This window comes from Hermetia illucens, chromosome 3 (assembly GCF_905115235.1).
Source record: "Hermetia illucens chromosome 3, iHerIll2.2.curated.20191125, whole genome shotgun sequence".
NCBI lineage: Eukaryota > Metazoa > Arthropoda > Insecta > Diptera > Stratiomyidae > Hermetia > Hermetia illucens.
In genome coordinates this window covers 173,856,317-173,875,890 of record NC_051851.1, presented here as the reverse complement: position 1 = coordinate 173,875,890, position 19,574 = coordinate 173,856,317, and the positions used below count along the sequence as shown (strand labels likewise).

At 43.6% G+C, this 19,574-nt stretch overlaps 1 protein-coding gene across 4 annotated transcripts in view; it reads left to right on the top strand.

The window, feature by feature from the left end:
- Positions 1 to 1,697: 1,697 nt before the first annotated feature.
- Positions 1,698 to 19,574, top strand: part of LOC119650696 (protein madd-4) — a 276,121-nt gene continuing 258,244 nt past the window's right edge. For all 4 annotated transcript variants that reach the window (XR_005249352.1, XM_038053678.1, XM_038053677.1 and 1 more), the window contains exon 1: positions 1,698 to 3,044. The gene's annotated coding sequence lies outside the window, so the exon portion shown is untranslated. The remainder of the gene's footprint in view (positions 3,045 to 19,574) is intronic.

Genomic DNA, 19,574 nt, shown 5'->3' with positions numbered 1-19,574 from the left:
CGACAAATCTCCCGGTGTTCACCTTCGCAACGTTCCACGCACAGGATGAGCATTGGGGTTGCGCACACCCAGAGCTTGGATCAACCGCTTCGAAGGCGATATATTGATGATTGCTCTCTGAGAAGTCTTCTAGAACTCATCAATCGTCCAACAGCAATACCGATGAATCCGACGTAAAGGTTACGTCGGGAATGCTTCCCCCGCCGTTGGGGTGAGGCAACGTTGATATGCAGTATTTAAAACTGCCTCTCGCCGCCATTTCGAAAATTCGTTTCCCTTCTGCGGTATTGAAGTCGTCCCCGACCAGGATCCGCTCTTTCGTGGCCATGATAACGTCCTCCAGAGCATCAAGTTTGTGTCTCATTAAATGTTAGACAGACACTGAAGAACATCACCTCCTAAGCGCCGAATGCAAACAAAGTCTTCCTCTCAGCCTTGGGCAACCACCCTAAGGTTGCTGCCGTCCCGAACCAAGGCTTTTATCTCCGCAACGATGTGCGCTAACAACCTAAGAGGGTTTGGATTGCGGTGCATATTAATTTGTAAGATACGGATCATGTTAAATGCGTTCTAACTCCTCATAATTCTTCTCTGAAGAATGGACACTGCTCCGACCCCGCAGTGTGCACAATGCTCTCATCAACTCTCCTTTTCGCAGGTATTCGCTTTAAGGCCTACCTTCCCGCACTTGCGGTAGTTTGCCCTCCTGTCAGGTTTCCGGCAGGTTGCAGACGTGTTCTAGACTAGAAACCAAAGCTTTCTCTCCCACTAGCCCCTTGAATCCTTCACAGGACATATTTTTGTCTGTTCTAATACTAAGGACTCAGGTAAAATGCCAGCAAGATCGTCAGAACTACTTGCCCGGGCACCTCGGAGAAGCCACTCTCCGTATCGTAAGTGACCCTTTAAGGATCGTTGATGACTCCGGATGAAGTGGGATGATTACATAGATGTGTGACAGAAGCGTAATATTTTGAGTGAAGAAATTATGTACATTTATGAATATGAACCTCATTTGAAAAAAATGGGGGTCCAAGGACTATATTCAGTAGTCGTATTCTGTAACTAATTGTTCTGCTATTTCAATAAATATTGATTGAATTTTTGACTGGAAAAAATCTGCAAAATAATACTACTGTAAACTGTCTAGATAGCTACAAGTTGAAAATTGCCCTAAACCTAGATTTTCTTTCAAAAAGGACTCGTTTGCATATTACATTTCCAAAAGCAATCAACTCCTATGTGCTCCCCTGTTTCAACTTTAAGTCAAAAATTAGATTCGAAATTCAGTCAATAGCTAACATTTAATTACAAAACTTATCCACATGATTTCCCTATCAACATTTCCAGAAAACTTTCCATCTTTCCCCAGGAAAATATTTCCTTTTCAACAGCCTTGCGAATATCCACTGACTTGCAACAGTGTCCATGCACTCACAACTGTTATACTAGCAACATTTCCTTCCTACATTCAACTGGAAAATTTCATCGACACCCCAAATCGGGAAAACGCTCGGACACTTTTCCTCAAAACTCTTCACTTTCCCAACAACATGCAATATTCCATGCTTTTCCGTATCGAGCGCACCAATCGCCGTCGGGGAATTCAGAACTGGAGTGGAAAATTGGGGAAATTCGCATTTGGTAGCGACGACGTGAAAATCATTGTGGAGTGACTCCAAGACGAGTTTCGCTTCTTCATTCCGGGGTGCTCCACGGACGTACGTTGGAGTCTCGAGCCGTCTACAGCCTCAGATACATTTGGGTTGGCATTCCAGTCGCTGTCTTGCCTTCGGTGTTTGTGCCTGTCTTCATCTCCAGACGTGTGGCGTTTTGAGTATCTCCCTTGAGACTACGAGCTATGAGTACATTGCTAACGGTCATTCGTTTCAAGCTTGGATAGTGGCGGTTGCCTGCAGGGGGTTGTGTCCGCACGTTCCATAGGAATTCCGGTCGGTATAGGGTCAGGCGAGTGAGTCCTTGCTGAGTCCTATCAGCAGTCGTCAGTTGCAGCATTCGATTGCGAGTGAGTGCGTGTTTGCGTGCGGATTCGACTAATTCAAGTCCTCAAACGGAAAGGAAGGAACATAAGAAACGCGAAAATTTAACGACTTTTTTACAACAAGGAAGAGGCGTTTAGGTAGTACGTCCTCCTTCAATAGTAGGTGGAAATTCGATTCCGTACCGGACCTCGGTCAAGGAGCGGTTTGTTTGAAGTGGCAATCGTGGTCGTACATTCATCGCCCGCAAGGCTATTCGTGACAGAATATCTCATCCCCCTAAGCCAATAATGTCCTTCATGCCTGGCGTTCGCCGTTTATCGGTTACGTGACCCCAAGTGCAGGAAGGTGGCACAATTGAATCATATGTGCAAGTGGGTGGCCAAGGTGTGCAATGCAGTGAATAACACAAGGAGGCAAGCTCTGAAGTGAAAGTGCTCCCTCGAGGATACGTACAAGCCCATCCTCAGCGTGGGGACACAATTAAGAAATCTTAACGAGATTCCGTGCTCCTTTACGGATGCCAGAATGTTTTGATGTTGGCAAACAGTGTGAAGGTGTCGACAAGTGGTGGGTGATGCGTGCGTACGTGTCTACATTTTCTGCATGTGCGAAAATTCAAGTGTTTTTTCTTCTGCCTACTGTTCCGGGAAAGCATCATCTCAGCGAGTGTCTTGAAAGTGTGAAATTATCCGTTGAAGATTAGATTTTCGTTAATAATCCAACGTCAGAGGTTTTAGAGTCGAAGCGACGTGTGTTTCAGATATATATATTTTTTGGTGTTCCAATTACTCGCTTTACTCCTTTAATGGTTGTAGCAAGGACGACAAGTGAATGTGAGGTGTAGGTTTTGTCCCTGTGTACATACATATTTCTTCCATACATTCCTTCGAGAAAGCATATTGCGGCAACTGTTTCACCTTAAGTCGCAGACCGGCAGGGAACGTCCTGAATAGGAAATTGCGATTTTCACTCCCCAGGAAGTTATTGGATTACTAATGAATGTAATTGGCAGCAACGGATTTTCATTCCTATTCGCTTGTTGTAAGTAGAAAATTTCGATTAAGTTGTAAGGATTTGGTATTCGTTTAAGGCTCTTCCGACTAAAGGGAAAGCATCCTGCTTGATTTTTGCTGAGAAGTTGAAAGGGAGGAAGGACTTTATAGAAAACATTTACTGTTTTCCAAGCCATGCGTTTTTTCAGAACATTTGAAGGAATCCCCAAAAGGGATATTAATACTATTTCATTTCCAATTCATTCGCGTACTAGAGGTCCTTTCTAACTAGTGGTTGGAAGATACTTTTTAGGTTTCCTATTTATGACAGTAGGAATGGATGCTTTGACCCCAACTCATATCCTTCAAAAAATTTAGTCCAATCCCAACTATACTCTGGAATGGCTTGAGGTTCGCAGGAATCGCATGCCACAAGGGAAAGTGTCAAAACCTACCTAAGGTAGAGAGATAGAAGTCAGCCTTCTATTTTCCAAGGAAAAGGCTTTAGTCCTTTTTTAATAGCCAATGGAGTGCAATTGGTTGCGATCAATTCACTGCTAACGTTTATAACTGCGTCCCAGTAAATCTCTTACAGTATCACACGAATACTACGCAGGAAGCACTTTGTAATTGAAGCAATATCAGTCGTAAAGATGCTATTAGAAGAGCATACCCATCGGTAGAAGATACCTAAAAAAAGTGGATCAAATTCACGTCACCAAGGAGAGAGTGTCTCTTTTATATTTAATAAGTACTGCTTGGGGTTTAACACGAATTAGACATCTCCCTCAGAGACAAGAAGGCGAAAAGAATCAAAATCAAGTGAGCGTAATATAAGGTTTTAAAAATGTCCTTATTCGATATCCATCAGAAGAACTGAACTTGCACAAAGCAAAGAGCTCTAAATTGCTTCCATTCTAGGACTTTCGAAATACCTTTGAGGCTGTTGTCTGACATTCACAGATGGCATCTAGAAGCTGAAGCAAATGTAAGGACCTTTGTGTGACCAGACACTACATTGACAATTGAGAAATTTATGGGTTATCTATAGCACTCAGAATCCCAAGAAAATGAACTCCTGGTTTGTCTGTCTCATCTGTATGAAAGAAGTCCTAACAGAAATGGTTCAACTGAGGCTAAAAGGATGTGCTGACAAAATAGATGGTTCCTGTTCATTCCTAGATGGGGTGTAGCGCATTAATCGGTCATACAAGCGGTCGTTCAATATTCATAGTAGAATAGACATCCAAAAAAATTTCGGAATTTCAATTTCAGGGACTCAGCCTGATCCTTTTACTCAAGAAAATTTTGAAGATGTTTGTCGTTTTGTGAGTCCCAGTTTCCTTTCATCGTTTAGCTTCTTCAGAATTGTCAAATTGAGGACCCTTTTTGAGATTTTTTGTAAGGCAAAACCTTATTAAAATCGGTTCACTGTCCATCTGCCTGTCTGTTTTTATGCGTTGGAAGGTTAAAAGGTTCAAAACTTACCGCTGGCTCCTGCCATACGGTTATATGAGACTTCTACTCACTAAAACCACCTCTTTCGCCTTCCCGCGGGACTCCAATTTCGTTATCACGTCGGGGGGCTGGATCAGTTACGAACTACACCTCGTGTCGTTATTTGTAACCTTCCTCCGAAGCTCCTCCTTCCTCAGCAGATTTTGGGTTGCCAATTTTTCCACCGCCCTCCAAGATGTTTCAGAGGTTAGGATGTGGTCCACGATATTCTCGGGTGCCAACCGTGCCCCGGCGTCAATTTCCGCCCTCGCTCTATGTGCGGCGAACCACGGGCAGCTAAAAGCAACATTCTCAACAATAATACAGGGAGTCGTCACGCTCGAAGCGATAAAGGTATGCACGGTACCCTCCGTCTCCACTTAGGAACTGAGTTAGGTCGTAACTAACCTCACCGTTGCTCGTTTGATCGATTTTGCGGCATCTGGAATAATCCTGTGTATCCAGCGTCCCTTAATCATCCCATCTTTTTTGCCATTCCAAAATAGATTCACTTCGTACTAATTGCCGACGATAGGTATAGGACTCGCCGATTGCATTGGATGGATCATAGAGACGTCAACCCTCACTCGCCAAGATGTCGATGGAGATCGTGCCTGCTATCGCACAGGCTGCTTCGTCTAATATTGCACGGTAAGCGCACGACGTTCACAATACATAGGGCTGCGATTTTCCTTATATTTGCTTCCAACTTCAAAACTATGCCCAGACTGGAACTGCATAAAACAAAATGGAGCTGACAACTCTCGAGATAAAGAACCGACGGCTTTGCCTACAACCACCTATATTTGGTAACATTCTTGCCAACAATGTAGCCACCCCGGAAGCTTTCATTGCTAAATTTTCAAAATGGGACTTAAATTTCAGTCTTTGGTCAACTATGATTCCTTGGTATTTAAGCGTTGGCTACGAGTGTATGATGTGTTCATCAATCCTGATCTTTATCGACATTTGCTTCCTTCGCTTGGTGATCAAAACTACTTTGGTTTTATGCTCTGCGAGCATCAGACCAGCTTCCTCAAGCCAAGATCTAATTTCAAAAATTACCTCGTTTGTGAGCACCTCGATTTCATCAATATCTTATGCCACGATAGTCACTCCGATGTCGTCTGCGAAGCCAATGATTGTCGCTTCTTTGGGCAGTTGCAACTTTCAAATTCCGTCATACATTAGTATCCACAGGAGAGGACCGAGGACTGATCCTTGTGGAACCCCGCAGATTGTTCTATACATCTTAGGTCTATCGTCCGAATCGTAACACAATAGCCACTCCCGGAGAAATTTCATGACTATGTGCACCAGGTATTTAGGAGCTCCCAATTTGGCTAAAACCGAAATTATTTTGCTCCATTTTGCCATATTGAAGGCATTCTTAACGTCCGGAGTAACTACCGTGGAAGATTTATCGGCCTCCATTGCTTTTTCCGCAATTTTCGTCACCGTACTGATTGCATTGACAGTAGATCTTGTCTTTCGGAATCCGAAAAGCCTATCTGAGAGATCATCCTCCTTTTCTGTGATTGGTACAAGACTATTGAAGATAACTCGTCCGGAAAGTTTGCGGATGCCGTTTAGCAGGCATAGGATCACCCAGAGGTTTATTTGACTTCGGGCTTCTGCTTCCTCCACTTTTTCGGGAAAATCCTATCTTTGAGGCACGTCGTAAATGTTTCAGTGAACCACCTTGGAATTGTTTTGGCGGCCACTGTCAGTGCTTTATTCGGTATGCCGTCTAAGCCTGGGGCTTTATTTTCGGCAATCTTCTTCCCGGTTTGCAGGACTTCTTCAGTGGTTACGTAGGGAATTTCAGCGGGATTTATTTAGAAAGTGCATTACTTGGAATTTCCCACCTTGTAATTTGTACTGTCTGCGGATTTGCGACGGGAGCGGGATTTTATTCGCCTTTTTCGGGATTAATTTGATCAAATAATCCACTCTTTATTGGACAATTACCTTAAATTTCGCAGCATTATTAAATGCATTCAAGCGAATTGATCGTGACAGAGGGAAATGATCTGCCGCATCCGTCAACGCTGCTGCGCATGTTGCTGGCAACAGGAACCCGGGAAGTTCAAGGGACCGGGTGATCGTAAGACAGCTGATGGGCAGAGGAGATCATTTTTGGCTCAGATTTCGGGCTTGCTGGAGGTGAGTGTGCGTTGACAGTTGTTCTTTGTTGTTCTTTGTGCCGACAAACGAGGAGGAGGTTTTTGATTGTGAGAAATCAAAATGGAAAATGAAGGAAGTGGATTAAAATCACGATATTTTCTTGAATGGTTGCCATTTCGGGCGCATTTTATTTTTTGTGTCTATTTTGTAAACATCTCGTATTTCTTTTAGACAAATTAACGGAGAGGTGAAAGATTGGCGGGATTCGGTGAACATTGTCCGGACGGATTGAAATCGCAAAAATGTCTGTAAACGCAAATATTTATTTTGGATCGGTAAAAAACAGTTAGGTCATCATCCTTTGTGAAGTTTAGCTCTCTTATTTCTAGGGATATGACAATTGAAAGGAGAACAGGAGTTTATCGCAACAAAGCCACATCGAAAAAGAGAATTGCTTTTGGTTTTCCGATGACAACTTGCAGGGTTAGCCACTGGGCGTGGTGAAAGTATAAAATTTTGTCTTTGTCGAGCGGAAAATTTGATTCGCAAAAAGGCCACTTATGGTTTTGAGTTTCTTTACTGCGTCAGTTTCCCTTGAAATTGTGTGACATCGGGGGCGGGTACTTGGGAAATTGGTAATAGTTTGCAAAGAGTTTTGCTTTTGGCGTAGAGGGAACGCTATGCTAGTTTTCGACTTCAAGTGTTTTTGTTGATTTTCTTTTTGATTTTTGTCAATTGTTGTACGACTCCGGAGAAATTCTTCTCGCGAAGGAGTATTGGCTGGACTGCATCATTAGCCGATCGTAGTAAATGGATGTAATATTTAAGCGACTCCGTGCTCACTCAAAAACTTAGGAATCCTATCACTCGGTCCTGTAATCGGGCTACCCGCGAGTAGCGCGTGCATGAACTGAATTTCCAGAAAATTAAGCAATTTTCCTTTGGCATTGTGACTGTTGTGTTCAGTGAACGTCAGTTCTCGCCATTCATCATTGGAAATCTGAGGCACAGGAAACGATGATTGAGGCTGTGATTCGTTGTGGATTCACGGAAAAGTTTCTGGTTCTTGGTATTGAAAAATACTCTCATCTGTGCTTTATATGTCTCGTAATCATTTCTTTACGTAGTATAGGTCACCCACCCAACTATCTTTCCAATTCCTAATTTTCTTTTGTAATTTTCAATAGGACTTTGCTTCAGTTTCAGTCGATAAGCCAACAGAATCGAGGCAACCTAGGTGACCCATGACGAACCGGGATGGAAACCCGATGTAATGAGGCCAAAAGGCTTATGTTCAAGTAATTTGTGTCCCCGTCGTCTGTGTTTTGAGAACTGTCCCAATCGGCTTCAGACATCGTAAAAATCACCTCCCACGTCTCTGATGTAGGTCCCTTTCCAGCTGAATCCTGACATGCTTTCAGAGCCAAACTTTTAAGAGCTGCTCAATTCCAGCTTGCGGATGCCACATTTGAAATACTAAATGTCCACGTTTCCTTAACAATTTGAGGACTGCAGTTTCCGTTTCTTCTCTATTGGAAGGTCGGTTCGGTTGACTAAGAGTGGTATAGGGTAGGATGTGTCTCAAGGAAGTTCCCAGATTTAGCACAACATTTTTAACGAAAAACTGAGTCATACACGCTTGATCAACTCCCACAGCCCTACTGTCAAATCTTACTATCACCTAGACGCTGGTAACTCTTCGACAATGCAAAGCAGCAAACGAGACAGGGCGGGGACAACCGTTCCACAGTCTTGTAGCCTCGGATTGGATCGAAAATACAACGACAGCTACCCAACGGGGAAAGCGCCAGAAGTTTGGACGCTGAAATAGGCGCTCCCTGTTCACTCACTGAACAGGTCGAAAGGTACATGATAAATACCCTGGCATCCCAAAAAATGAAATTATGAGGTCCTGATTATCGCACACTATTTTCTGAAGGAGATGATGCTCAATGAATTCAATACAAGATTTGGAAAGAACTGATCCGCCATGGAATTACCGGGGACCATGGTCGCCACGATATAACTAGGGAGGATACTTTATATATAGAATTCGCTTGCAGAAGGAGCATGACAGTCTTACCAAATTGTTTTCCTCACGACAGCATCCATAAGGAGACGTGAGCCTTGGCAGATAACGTTCAACCAGATTGATCCCGCCTTCATTGAGAAATTGAGCCTGTATGTAACGCGGCAAATGGTGATAACGGCCACTATCTCATCAGAGCAAATTGCTGGCACCGGGTAGGAAATATCGGTTGTATCAGGCTCACCCCAGCTGTAGAAGTCCCAAGAAAAAAATACGGAGCATTAAAGTAACAATTCCTACAAATACTAAGCACAATTGACATAAAGTGGACCCAGATGAAAAACGTAATCAAAACGGTTTGAAGGGAAACCATCACACATGAACATTGGGGCATACCAGCGTGCCTGCAATGAGAAAAACGCTATCAGGAGCGGTCGAGCAGTAAAGCGAGACAAATACGTAAAATAAAGACGCACCGCCAATTAGATGTTTGGAACAATATAACTTTTGGAATAATATAACTATGAGATCTACAGCGGAAATATTAACTTTAGGATCATCATCTTCATCAACGGTGCAACAACCGGTATCCGGTCTAGGCCTGCCTTAATAAGGAACTCCACATATCTCCGTTTTGCGCCAAGTTCAACCAATTCCACATCACTAAAAGCTGCCTGGCGTCCTGGCCTACGCTATCGTTCCATCTTAGGCAGGGTCTGCCTCGTCTTCCTTTTCTACCATAGATATTGTCTTTATAGACTTTTCGGGCTGCATCATCCTCATCCATACGGATTAAGTGACCCGCCCACTGCAACCTGTTGACCCGGATTTTATCCACAACCAGACAGTCGTGGTATCCCTCATTGACTTCGTCGTTATGTAGGCTACGGAATCGTCCATCCTCATGTAGGGGCCAAAAATTCTTCGGAAGATTCTTCTCTCGAACGCGGCTAACAATTCACAATTTTTCTTGCTAAGAACCCAGGTCTCCATGGAATACATGAGGACTGGTCATTGCCTCGTACAGAAAGAGTTTTGACCCAATGGTGAGATCTTTCGAGAAGACCAGTTTTTGCAAGCTAAAATAGGCTCTGTTAACAGCTAACAATTTTGCGCGGATTTCATCCTCATAGCTGTTATCGGTTGTGATTTTCGACCTTAGATATCATCAGCATCACGGATCACTTCTTCCAGGGCCAGGTTTAAGGGGACGCATGATTGGGCATCCCCTTGTTTTAGACCGTTGTTGTGGTCTGATCTTGATAAATGTTTCGGTTAATTCAGGCAATTTTTAATTATCATTGAAGATGCTGGGAGTCATAAGTCCGCACTCACTTGGTGACAGATAGAACCACTTGGAAAGTAACTTACTTCCTCTTGTGTAGTCCACCGACTCCTCTTTTTTGTGTTAAACACTCAAGTTTTTCAAAAAAAGGAACAAAAAAGTTGACTGACGGTTTCGTCCAGGGCAGAGGCAACTCATCAGAGGCTGTCTCACCTCTGCCCTGGGAGCAACGTGACCGAAAGTAATAACAGATGATAATCGCTCCATTCAAATATAATCGCAAGCAAGAAATGAATGGGAATTATATTCAAGTGCCGCCATAAGTCCAGACCTAAACCAGGCCAGGGCAGAGGTGAGGCAGTGTCTGATGAGTTGCCTCTGCGCTGGACGAAGCCGTCAGTCAATTTTCTCGCAATCTCCTGACAAAGACCAACTTAAGTATCCATGACCAGGCGGGATTCGAACCCGGGCAATGAGATCGAGAGGTTTACGTTCAACCAACAAGGTCAAGACATTGTATCACTTTTTGGGCATTCTAAATTCTCTTTTCACTTTCCAGCAAGTAGATCAGTAGGACTAGCTCCACTAATAATCAACGTTGCCGCTTTATGATCACTGCGATATGCACATTGCGCAGACAATATAATTTTGGGTCGACTTTTTAATCGCATCCCATCATTTATCTTAAATATAAGCTTACGATCTTTTCGATAACCTCCAGACATCCTCAGTAAACTTCCCGGGATATCAAGCGATGTATACCTAATCTACGCAGGGCTCCTTATGCGGATGTTGGTATGGAATCACTTTTATCTTTTGTCTAACCAGGAGCAACTGTTACTTTCACCCTCTGGTAAAATTCCCTAGAATTCCTCCATGGTTATTCAATAACTAATTTCTTTATAACGTCAGTAGATATCTCGTCAGGTCAGGTCGGCTTATTATTCTTTGGTCCCGTCAATTCAAACTGAGGAGACAAATCAGAGGATGCTCGCGTTCGGTTCTTCCAATCGCGGTTCGTGGCTGGGAAACAGGGGACCAGAAATCAATGTCGTTGAGGGACTATTTGGAATACCCTGCCCTGTTCTACGAGACCTGGGAAGGACAGCGCAAATTGAAGGTCACATCGGGGGTGACTCAAGGATCTACCCTTGGCCCGGATCTTTAGAAGACTTTATACGATAGTCTTCTAGGACTCGAGATGCCTGATAGTGGGACCTGGTGGGATATGCGGATAACGTTGCAGCACTGGTTACCGCACAGACGGTTGAGCAAGATCAGCGCACACTGGATATGATGATGCGGCAAGTAACCAGATGGCTGACTAAACGTGGTTTCTCCCTAGCTGTGGAGAAAGCCGAAGTCGTTTTCCTGACAAAGAGGAGGGTTCTGGCAGTCCTCCCAAATCAGTTTGGAGTAGTTGTCGAAGTCTGCAGTGAAATATCTCGACCTCATAATAGACACGATTGTTGAGGAGTTCTTCGAATCCCACCTTTTTACTTTTGATTATAACCAACTTCGTTAATTTAAACATATTAAGTAGGCTTAAATCTGGTATTTACCTCACCTTGTTCCACATTAATATTTAATACAAGGCCATATCACAATAGGAACAAAAAACCAGATTCGAGGAAATTTCCGAAAATTTTAAATCTAATTTTCCTTCCCACATTTTCCTTGGCCTTTTGAAATGTTTTGATCCTCACAAATTGTAAATAATTTTCAACTCCAGAGGAGTTATACGCTACGTCGACCAAAAATGCCATTTCACTGTTTCCTGGAAGTTCATTTGTTCTTTAACTTGAAGAAAAATTCCGAAAACATAAAAATTGGAAAACGAATCTGTTCAAGGAGTTGGAAAAACAATTTCACCTCTTTTGTGATCTAAAGACGTTTGAATATTGAAGAGAAATTTAATTGATATTATTTTTTACCTTTTATTAAGTGGTAGAAGAATTTATAGAATTTTTCAAGATGTATTTGGTGTTTTTTTCTCAACTCAACCGTGAGCTTAGGTAAATTTGTAGATTTAGAAAACACTGAAATAAGGAAAAGCACAAAACCGTTAAAAATTAGATGTAGGGAATAGAACAGACTTTCTTGGAGGGAATCCAATCCATCCTTCAATTAATCTTGACCTGAATGGCTTGGTAAAGGTTGAATTTTGAACTCCATCCCGGAAAATAGTGAGAAGGCTATGCAGTTGGAAAGGGAAGTTCACCCTCATCGAACTCGATTAAGACTCGTGGCGGTTACTACACTTGTTCGTACAAGAAGGTGGAAAATCTTAGAAAAACAGTTTGGCCTCATAAAAGCTGTGGCTACAGCGGGCCCCCCACTACAAATCACCGCTTCGTTTAATGAATAGGTTGACTTTCAAACCCCATCCCCGGAACTCCATCCCTCTAAAGAGGGAAAGGGAAGGTCTCACTCATCAATATCCCCCCCAAAAAAGTTAATGTGCTTGAAAGATGATTTTTCAAAAAGCATAAGTTTCCTGGAGGGGAAAGATAGGACGAGGAAGACGCTTCGGTTTAAACTCCATCGAAAAGTCATATTTGGCAACTCGAAATCTATCTCCATATCAGAACGGTATAGCTTCACTTTGAACTCCACCCTCAAAGGTAGCGGAAGGACTTCTCTCTTCTTGTTAAATCGTTGCGGTAACTTTCCCTGGAAAAGTTATGGCTCTTCAAAAGGACTCTAGACCCATGAAAGAATTGGAGCAGCCCCTCCTTCTTACAAACTTACCGCGCCCCAAAAGGAGCTATAATAAATAGTCGGCTATCATAAAATCACCGCGATTTGCAAGGAGTAAACTCACCAACCTTCAAGGCCTTCCTGTGAAACTGTTTATTGTAGTTGCTGCGGTTTCTAATAACGACCGTGACTATACCTCACAACTTTGGCCCCAAGCATCCCGTATGGGAAGCTTAAGCAGATTTCCAGAAAGCGACCGTAATGATATGTAGATGTGGTTTGCCCTCTATGCCGCCACATCAAGCTTAAAGACAACTGTTTACTGTGGGCTTTAGGAGAAAAGAGACGTAGAGTGTCTGACCTGCAGCACTGATGTCTGGCAATACTTTTACTGAGACCAAAACCCGCCTACAAGGATTTTTTTTCAGGAACCTCTGTCTGACATCTTTGTTGGTTATGAAGAGGTTCAGCCAACAACTGGCGTGAGATTTAAGAAATTCAAGCCACAGATGTGCCATTTTAACGGAAACCAAAGTGAGTGCCGACAAGTACACGGGAGGCAAACCACAGCCCTTATGATTCCGAAACCATACCAGGTGAGTCCAATGCAGAAGATAGAAGAAGTATTTGGTCCCATGATACCCTTTATTGGCTAGGAAGTTGTAAATTTTAAATTGTTTTATTTTGAAATTTAGAAGAGAATACACTGAAGGAGGGGATAGTTGGTTCCCGAAATACGGTGCTTCTAAGCCATTAAAACGAGCACCTTTTAGAACCTACTTAATTTGACTGATCAAGGAATGTGGGGCAGTAGTTCCAATCACTATGCTAGGAATCAGCGGGAACGTATCGTGCTACCCCTAAATACGAACACTGGTTAGAAAATAAATTAGAGGCACCATTTCTATCACTAGTGAAATTTTCATTAACAACGACAATTTTTCCTGGAATATTGGGGTATGCGTTGATAAAACCGGGGATATCTTATTTAATTTATTGAGGAATACACGTCAGTGGTAGAACTAGCCTGAAGCCATACCTCCCTAGCATTTAGACACGTGTTTTATCAGAAATCCTTGTGAAATCAGAACAGGCTTTTCACCACAGGTGTAGCAGCCACCCCTACACGAGGAATGCTAAGCCATTGCTATAAAATGACGAGGAACCAGCAAGCACCATCGTCGTCCATGGACAGTGTAGCCCATAGTGTTGTACGTAGGCACCTGCCGTGAGACTTAATCCTACGGCCTTCTTCAGGCACGGATTGATTTTGTGACCACAATCAGAGCCCCGTTGAGACAAGCGCAACGGTACCAGTCTATACCAAGCGCATGGCTTAGCATTCATACTGGTGGATGCAAGAATTACCTAAATCTCTACCGAAGTATGGAGTACGGCACCCGTGTTGATACGCAACACCACGTCGAGGCCCGAAGGTCTCTTCTCGCTTGAGCACAACCACAACCACCATGAAACTCCCACGAGGGGGGCCAACCGCAAATAACCGAGCTGTCCTCACATACAACAGGAGTTCACCCGAAGTATGTGAGTCCAGGGGCTTTCCCGGTTCCCATGGTACCAGTATACCCCTGGTAAGGTTTCGTGACCAATTTGCCACTTGATGAGTCCCCGTGCAGACTCGGGTCTGATCGCCCTAATTAGGCCTTTGGAGCATTCGCCTACTGCATCACGGCCGGCAAACCAAAGTGAGTACAGCGTTTCCCGGTGCCATCACTATGGAGGTTCTCCTCGGGCATCTTCCTCGCCGCCACATCTGAGCACCTCGTCCATGAACAGAACATATTGAATAACATCGGTAACCACCCTCATCCAGTCACCACGGACGTAACTGACGAAGGCTGATAGGCTTAACTGTCCTGTCACGCATAAGCGGATCATCTTGGAGAAACCCAGGAAAGGGGACGCCAGTGCTTCAATTGCCAATAATTTGCCCACGGATTCGCAAATTGTAACTACAATCCTAGATGTGTTAAATGCGCGGATCCACATGCCTCTAGGAAATTCCCTCGCCCGGCTATTCAAGACAAAGTCGATAAGGAGTCGGTGGTGTATCTCAGATGCGTCAACTGTAGCCAGCTGAGTCACTCCGTCAATTTTTATAAATGTCCCCGTAGGATGGAATCAACTCAGCAGAGATGAAGAACGCTAAAGGCAACTCTCCTTTCTATAACTGCCCCCCCGCCACGATAGAAACTTCCTAGCGTACGACTCACCGCCAGACCGCCTGCATCATTCCACTCAGATTACCTCTCACACTGACCCCTTACGCTGCAGTTGTCAAATAGCGAGTAAGATACGAAATCCACAGCTCACCTTCACCCGTACACTCGACTCCCATCCCCAGATGTTTTTGAGTAAGTTAGCTTCCCAACATGTCATTCTTCTCTCTTTAGATCGCAATCTCCGACTTCTATGAGAACTTCCTTCACCTCCCGTCTGAAGACCAACTCGAAGCGCGCTTACAGTTCCTCTTCAAATTGTAAGACAACCAAAATGAAGGGGCTCACACTCAACACAAACTCTATCATTTCAAACAGCAAACGTTTAGCCTTTCACAAATTCCTTGAAGATACCGACCCCAGTATCGCTCTCCTACACGAAACCAGGCTTGAAAAAACGTCAAACTAGACATCGCTGAATACATTACATCCCGCGATGACGCTGACAAATGCAAGTCAAACTTGCCGAATGGGGGCTAAGAGCAAATATCATCCCAATGGGTTCACTTGCTTTAAACTGCCTGTTGTTATTCATTAGACTACCTAACAGGGGTGGTGCCGTCCTTCGAGTGCTAATTGGCTCTCTCTGGTTCCCGGGTAGCACAGGCCACCGTATCATCCCCGTTCTCTCCGAACTTTGGGGACTCGCAGCCAGTTTTAACGCTTTCATCTTCGGAGGCGACTTCAACGCCAGGCATATAACTTTGGGGTAATTCTGTTAATAATGACAATGGCAAAGCTCTCTTCGATTGGTTTCAGTTAAGTCTATTCCCGAAAGTTTAAACCTCCCTCCTTTCTCCGAACCATCTTCCTTAGCCATTTGCTCTTCCCCAGTGGCTTTGACATCATGCCGTCCTTCAGCTTCTTAATGCATTTACAATGCAGCCTCTTTAAGCTGATAAACTGGGATGCTGGACTAATGGACTACCCACTTACATCAGGAAGTTCGATTCTGCCTTCAATCTCACAATCACTGCTCCAGAGAAAGAGTATAGCAACTGCAAATACTTCCTCTTAGTCGGCGACAAGAATAGACTCCTGCAGCGAAGGAGACCATTATTCTATCAACAACGTAACAGATACTGACTACCACCTCCTCTATGAGATCATTGAAAACCTGTCCAGTAAAATGATTAGCTCTATTAGAGCCAAATAGAATGCTCTCTGCAGGAAATTCCGCAGCTTCTTTAAACCAGGACTTCAAGTTTTTCCAAAAGTTAGTCGACTCTTAACATCCATTCTATAAAAATAGGTAAAATAGGCAACCTAACCCCTTTGAGGAAAATAGATCCGCCTTCGTAGCTCATTTCAACCACTTGTTTAAAGCCAAGTCACCCGTGGACTCCATCTGGTACTCAGAGGTCGTCACTGCTGGCAAGAAAAAAGGGTAAAGGGTTGGTATGGAAAGTGATATGATCGCATGACATTGCTTTTCTGTCCGGCATTGGAAAAATGGAACGTATTTTACTAGTCCACATCAATAGGCACCACTCCTCTCTTATTTCATTAAGGCAACTTCCTTTTAAAGACTCCATATTCGCTGAACAGGTAATCCTCTATCTGCAAAGACCACATCCTCAATCATCTGGGGACCAGACAATGCGCTGTAGCCTGCGCGTTAGACCTTAAAAAGGCATTCCATTCAGTCTGGAAGAAGGACCTACTCTTCAAGCAAATCAAGACTAATTGCCTCCTCACCTTATTCAGAATATTTGTAGATTTCCTCTCCAAAGAAACCTGTCACGCAGGACTTCCTTGTAGGCTCCATCCTAAGTCCTCACCTTTTCAGCATCTTCCTCCACGAAATACTCCCGCCTCCTGCAAATTTTTCCTTTACGCAAACGGTAGGCCAGGCTGCGATATGTCCACCATTTCCCCTCAACGACAATGACCTTCCTGCATCCGCAGGGGATCCTCTCCACGGATAACAACTGTATGCGAATGGACTTAGGCCCTCCTTAGACTGTCTCTGTTTAGAATCTCTGGCCATTACGGTCATAGTATATTTAAGCAGGTGGGCCTTCAGCATTAATTCTCATAAGTTTGATGGTATTTGCTTCAGAGAACCCAATGAGAAGTACCGCAGATGCACAGAAAAAGCAAATACCTTCAACTACTTAAATGCAACCCTCATGTGAGATCGTCTATTGAAAAAGATTCTAAGGCCGCAACTGCCATAAAAAAAAACCTTCTTTCTTCTGGTTGCCCTGTTCCCTGCAACTAAAATCCTCTTACATAAAACCGTCGTTCGACCAATTTTCACCTGTGGTTTCCGTCCATAGCTTACCATATCTCACAAGGTAGCTAAAGCCCTCCAACGCTTTGAAAGGACCATTCTTAGGAATTGCATGCGTAGATACAGGAGGCCAAATCTAAGATTATAAAAAAATCTCTTCTTTATACCATTTCTGGGCTGTCTTCCATAATCCTGTATATGATCAAACTGTCACTCGTCACATACTGAAGAAGTGATTGTCCCACCCTAATCCAATGATTTAAAATATTGCCAAGCGTTTCATTCGGCAAACGAATGTAATATGTGTCAAGGCTGACCCTCCTTCTGGACACCAATTCAATTTTCAACCATCACGGTTGCCTCCCTCTTTTATCATTTCTTTTTATCGAAAGCCCCTTCCAGACTTTCATAGAAGCTAATCACGCTCCCTGCAATTACATTCACAAAATTTCCACTATATATCATGTCACCGGTTATGCCGGATATTTCCGTAAATAGTGTTCTTTGTGATCGATGTATCAATGAACGTCTCAAATCTAAAATTTACCGCAATGTCGTCTGTCCTGTCGTTCTCTATGGTTCTGAGTGTTGGCCGACTATAAAAGACAATGAACGGCGTCTTGCGATCATGGAGACGAAGATGTTGCTTTGGACAAGCGGTGTAATCACATCCGAAACGAAAATATACGCGATCGAGATGGAGTTGAACCGATCGTGGAAAAACTGCGAGAAGGGCATCTTCGATGATATGGTAATTCGAGAATTCACTTGCCAAGATTGGTCTGACCATCGAAGTCGATGGTAAGCGGCCAAAAGTCCGGCCGAAACAACGATGGCTTGGCACACTGGATGGGGATTTAAAAGCCTCGAGATTGCAATCAGATTAGGCATTCAATAGAGCCAAATGGCGAAGCCAATCACGACGCGCCCACCCCGCTCTTGAACGGGACAGAGGCTGAAGAAAAAGAAGAAGAAGGTTTGTATGCCATATCTATTTTTTTTTTGTCATCATCAACGGTACCGGTATCCAGTCTCGGTCTGCCTTAGTAAGAAACTCCTGACATCCCGGTTTTGCGTCCATTAATTCGATATCCCTAAAAGTTCCCTGGCGTCATGACCTACGCCATCGTTCCGTCTGAGGCAGGGTCTGTCACATCCCCTTTTTCTACAATAGATATTGCTCTTATAGAGTTTGCGGATCAGATCATCCTTACCCACACGGATTGAATGGGCCGCCCACCGCTACCTTCTCTGGGATTTTATCCACAACCAGACATTCATGATATCGCTCATAAATTTCATCGTTATTGAGGCTTTCCCTTTGCTCTGTCAAAAATCTAAAATCTGGATCTTCAAGCCTTTTTAAGATCTTAAGGCTCATCCTTGGCGGAACACTATTTGGGGATTTGTTTCCCGCTGATACCAAAGGGAAGTATTCTTTCAACTACTTGGTCCTTAATCTTATCAAGTATGCTACCTAGAAACTGCCCCAGTGACCTTTTGACATCGAAACAGCTCAACACCCTGTCTTTAAAGGCCCATTTGACATTTTTGTTGCAGTTTGTTCACTGAGATCTCAAAGTTATGGTAGATTTAGTGGCGGATCTAGTCGTGGTAGATTAGTTGCAGCTGATAGGTAAATCCAATACGTGATACGCAGTTTTACTCGTCAAGTTTATTGCAACGCCTCACTGCTTTGTAATTGGTAGTCTCCTCAATCGAAAGCGATCGTGATTTTAGGATCGACTCTTGACAATATTTGCTGGAGTACTGGTAAGAGACCCAGAGCATGATAGGAGGGTCCATTCTTCAACCTCTCATAGTCTTGTTCAAGCGATAATATACAAAAAAAAGCTAGTCTCGAAGACATGGAACTTTCCATACATTCTAGGCGCTTATAGTCAGGGTTATTGGTATGAATCATTGCATAGCTTCCCCACGACTCCTGGTTTAATTCAACTAGTCAAACCTGGTTGCTTCCTGACCTTTGGTGGCAGCATTGGCTGGTCAAGCCGCTCTTTCTTTTGAAAGGTTTCATCGTCAATTTCTAGATGTTTTTAGGATCGTTATTACTTGCATTCTTCAGGTCATATATTCTGCCCCCGGAGAGACTGACAATCCACCCAAGCCTTCAAAAGCCACCTGAGGCATATAGGTAACAGCGTTTCCATCAAGTTTCTCTTTCCCAAAAATATCGTGACCTTAACTCTCCTGGTAAGTTGTAGTACGTCAACAGAGCCACCACTTCCCTAGAATCTTCACCCTCTCCCTGCTTCGTCCTTCTATCTTCTCATATTTCTGGGTGGACTAACCTTTCCTTTGTGATGAAATTTCCATCTCTTGGAGCTATTAAGTCTTTAATCACACCAACTTTGACGTTCGCTCCCATATGAGGCCTCATCAGTTAACATAATCCTTGCATGTAATCAGCACGCCATCAAGTCGAATTAAAAAGGATCACCAAC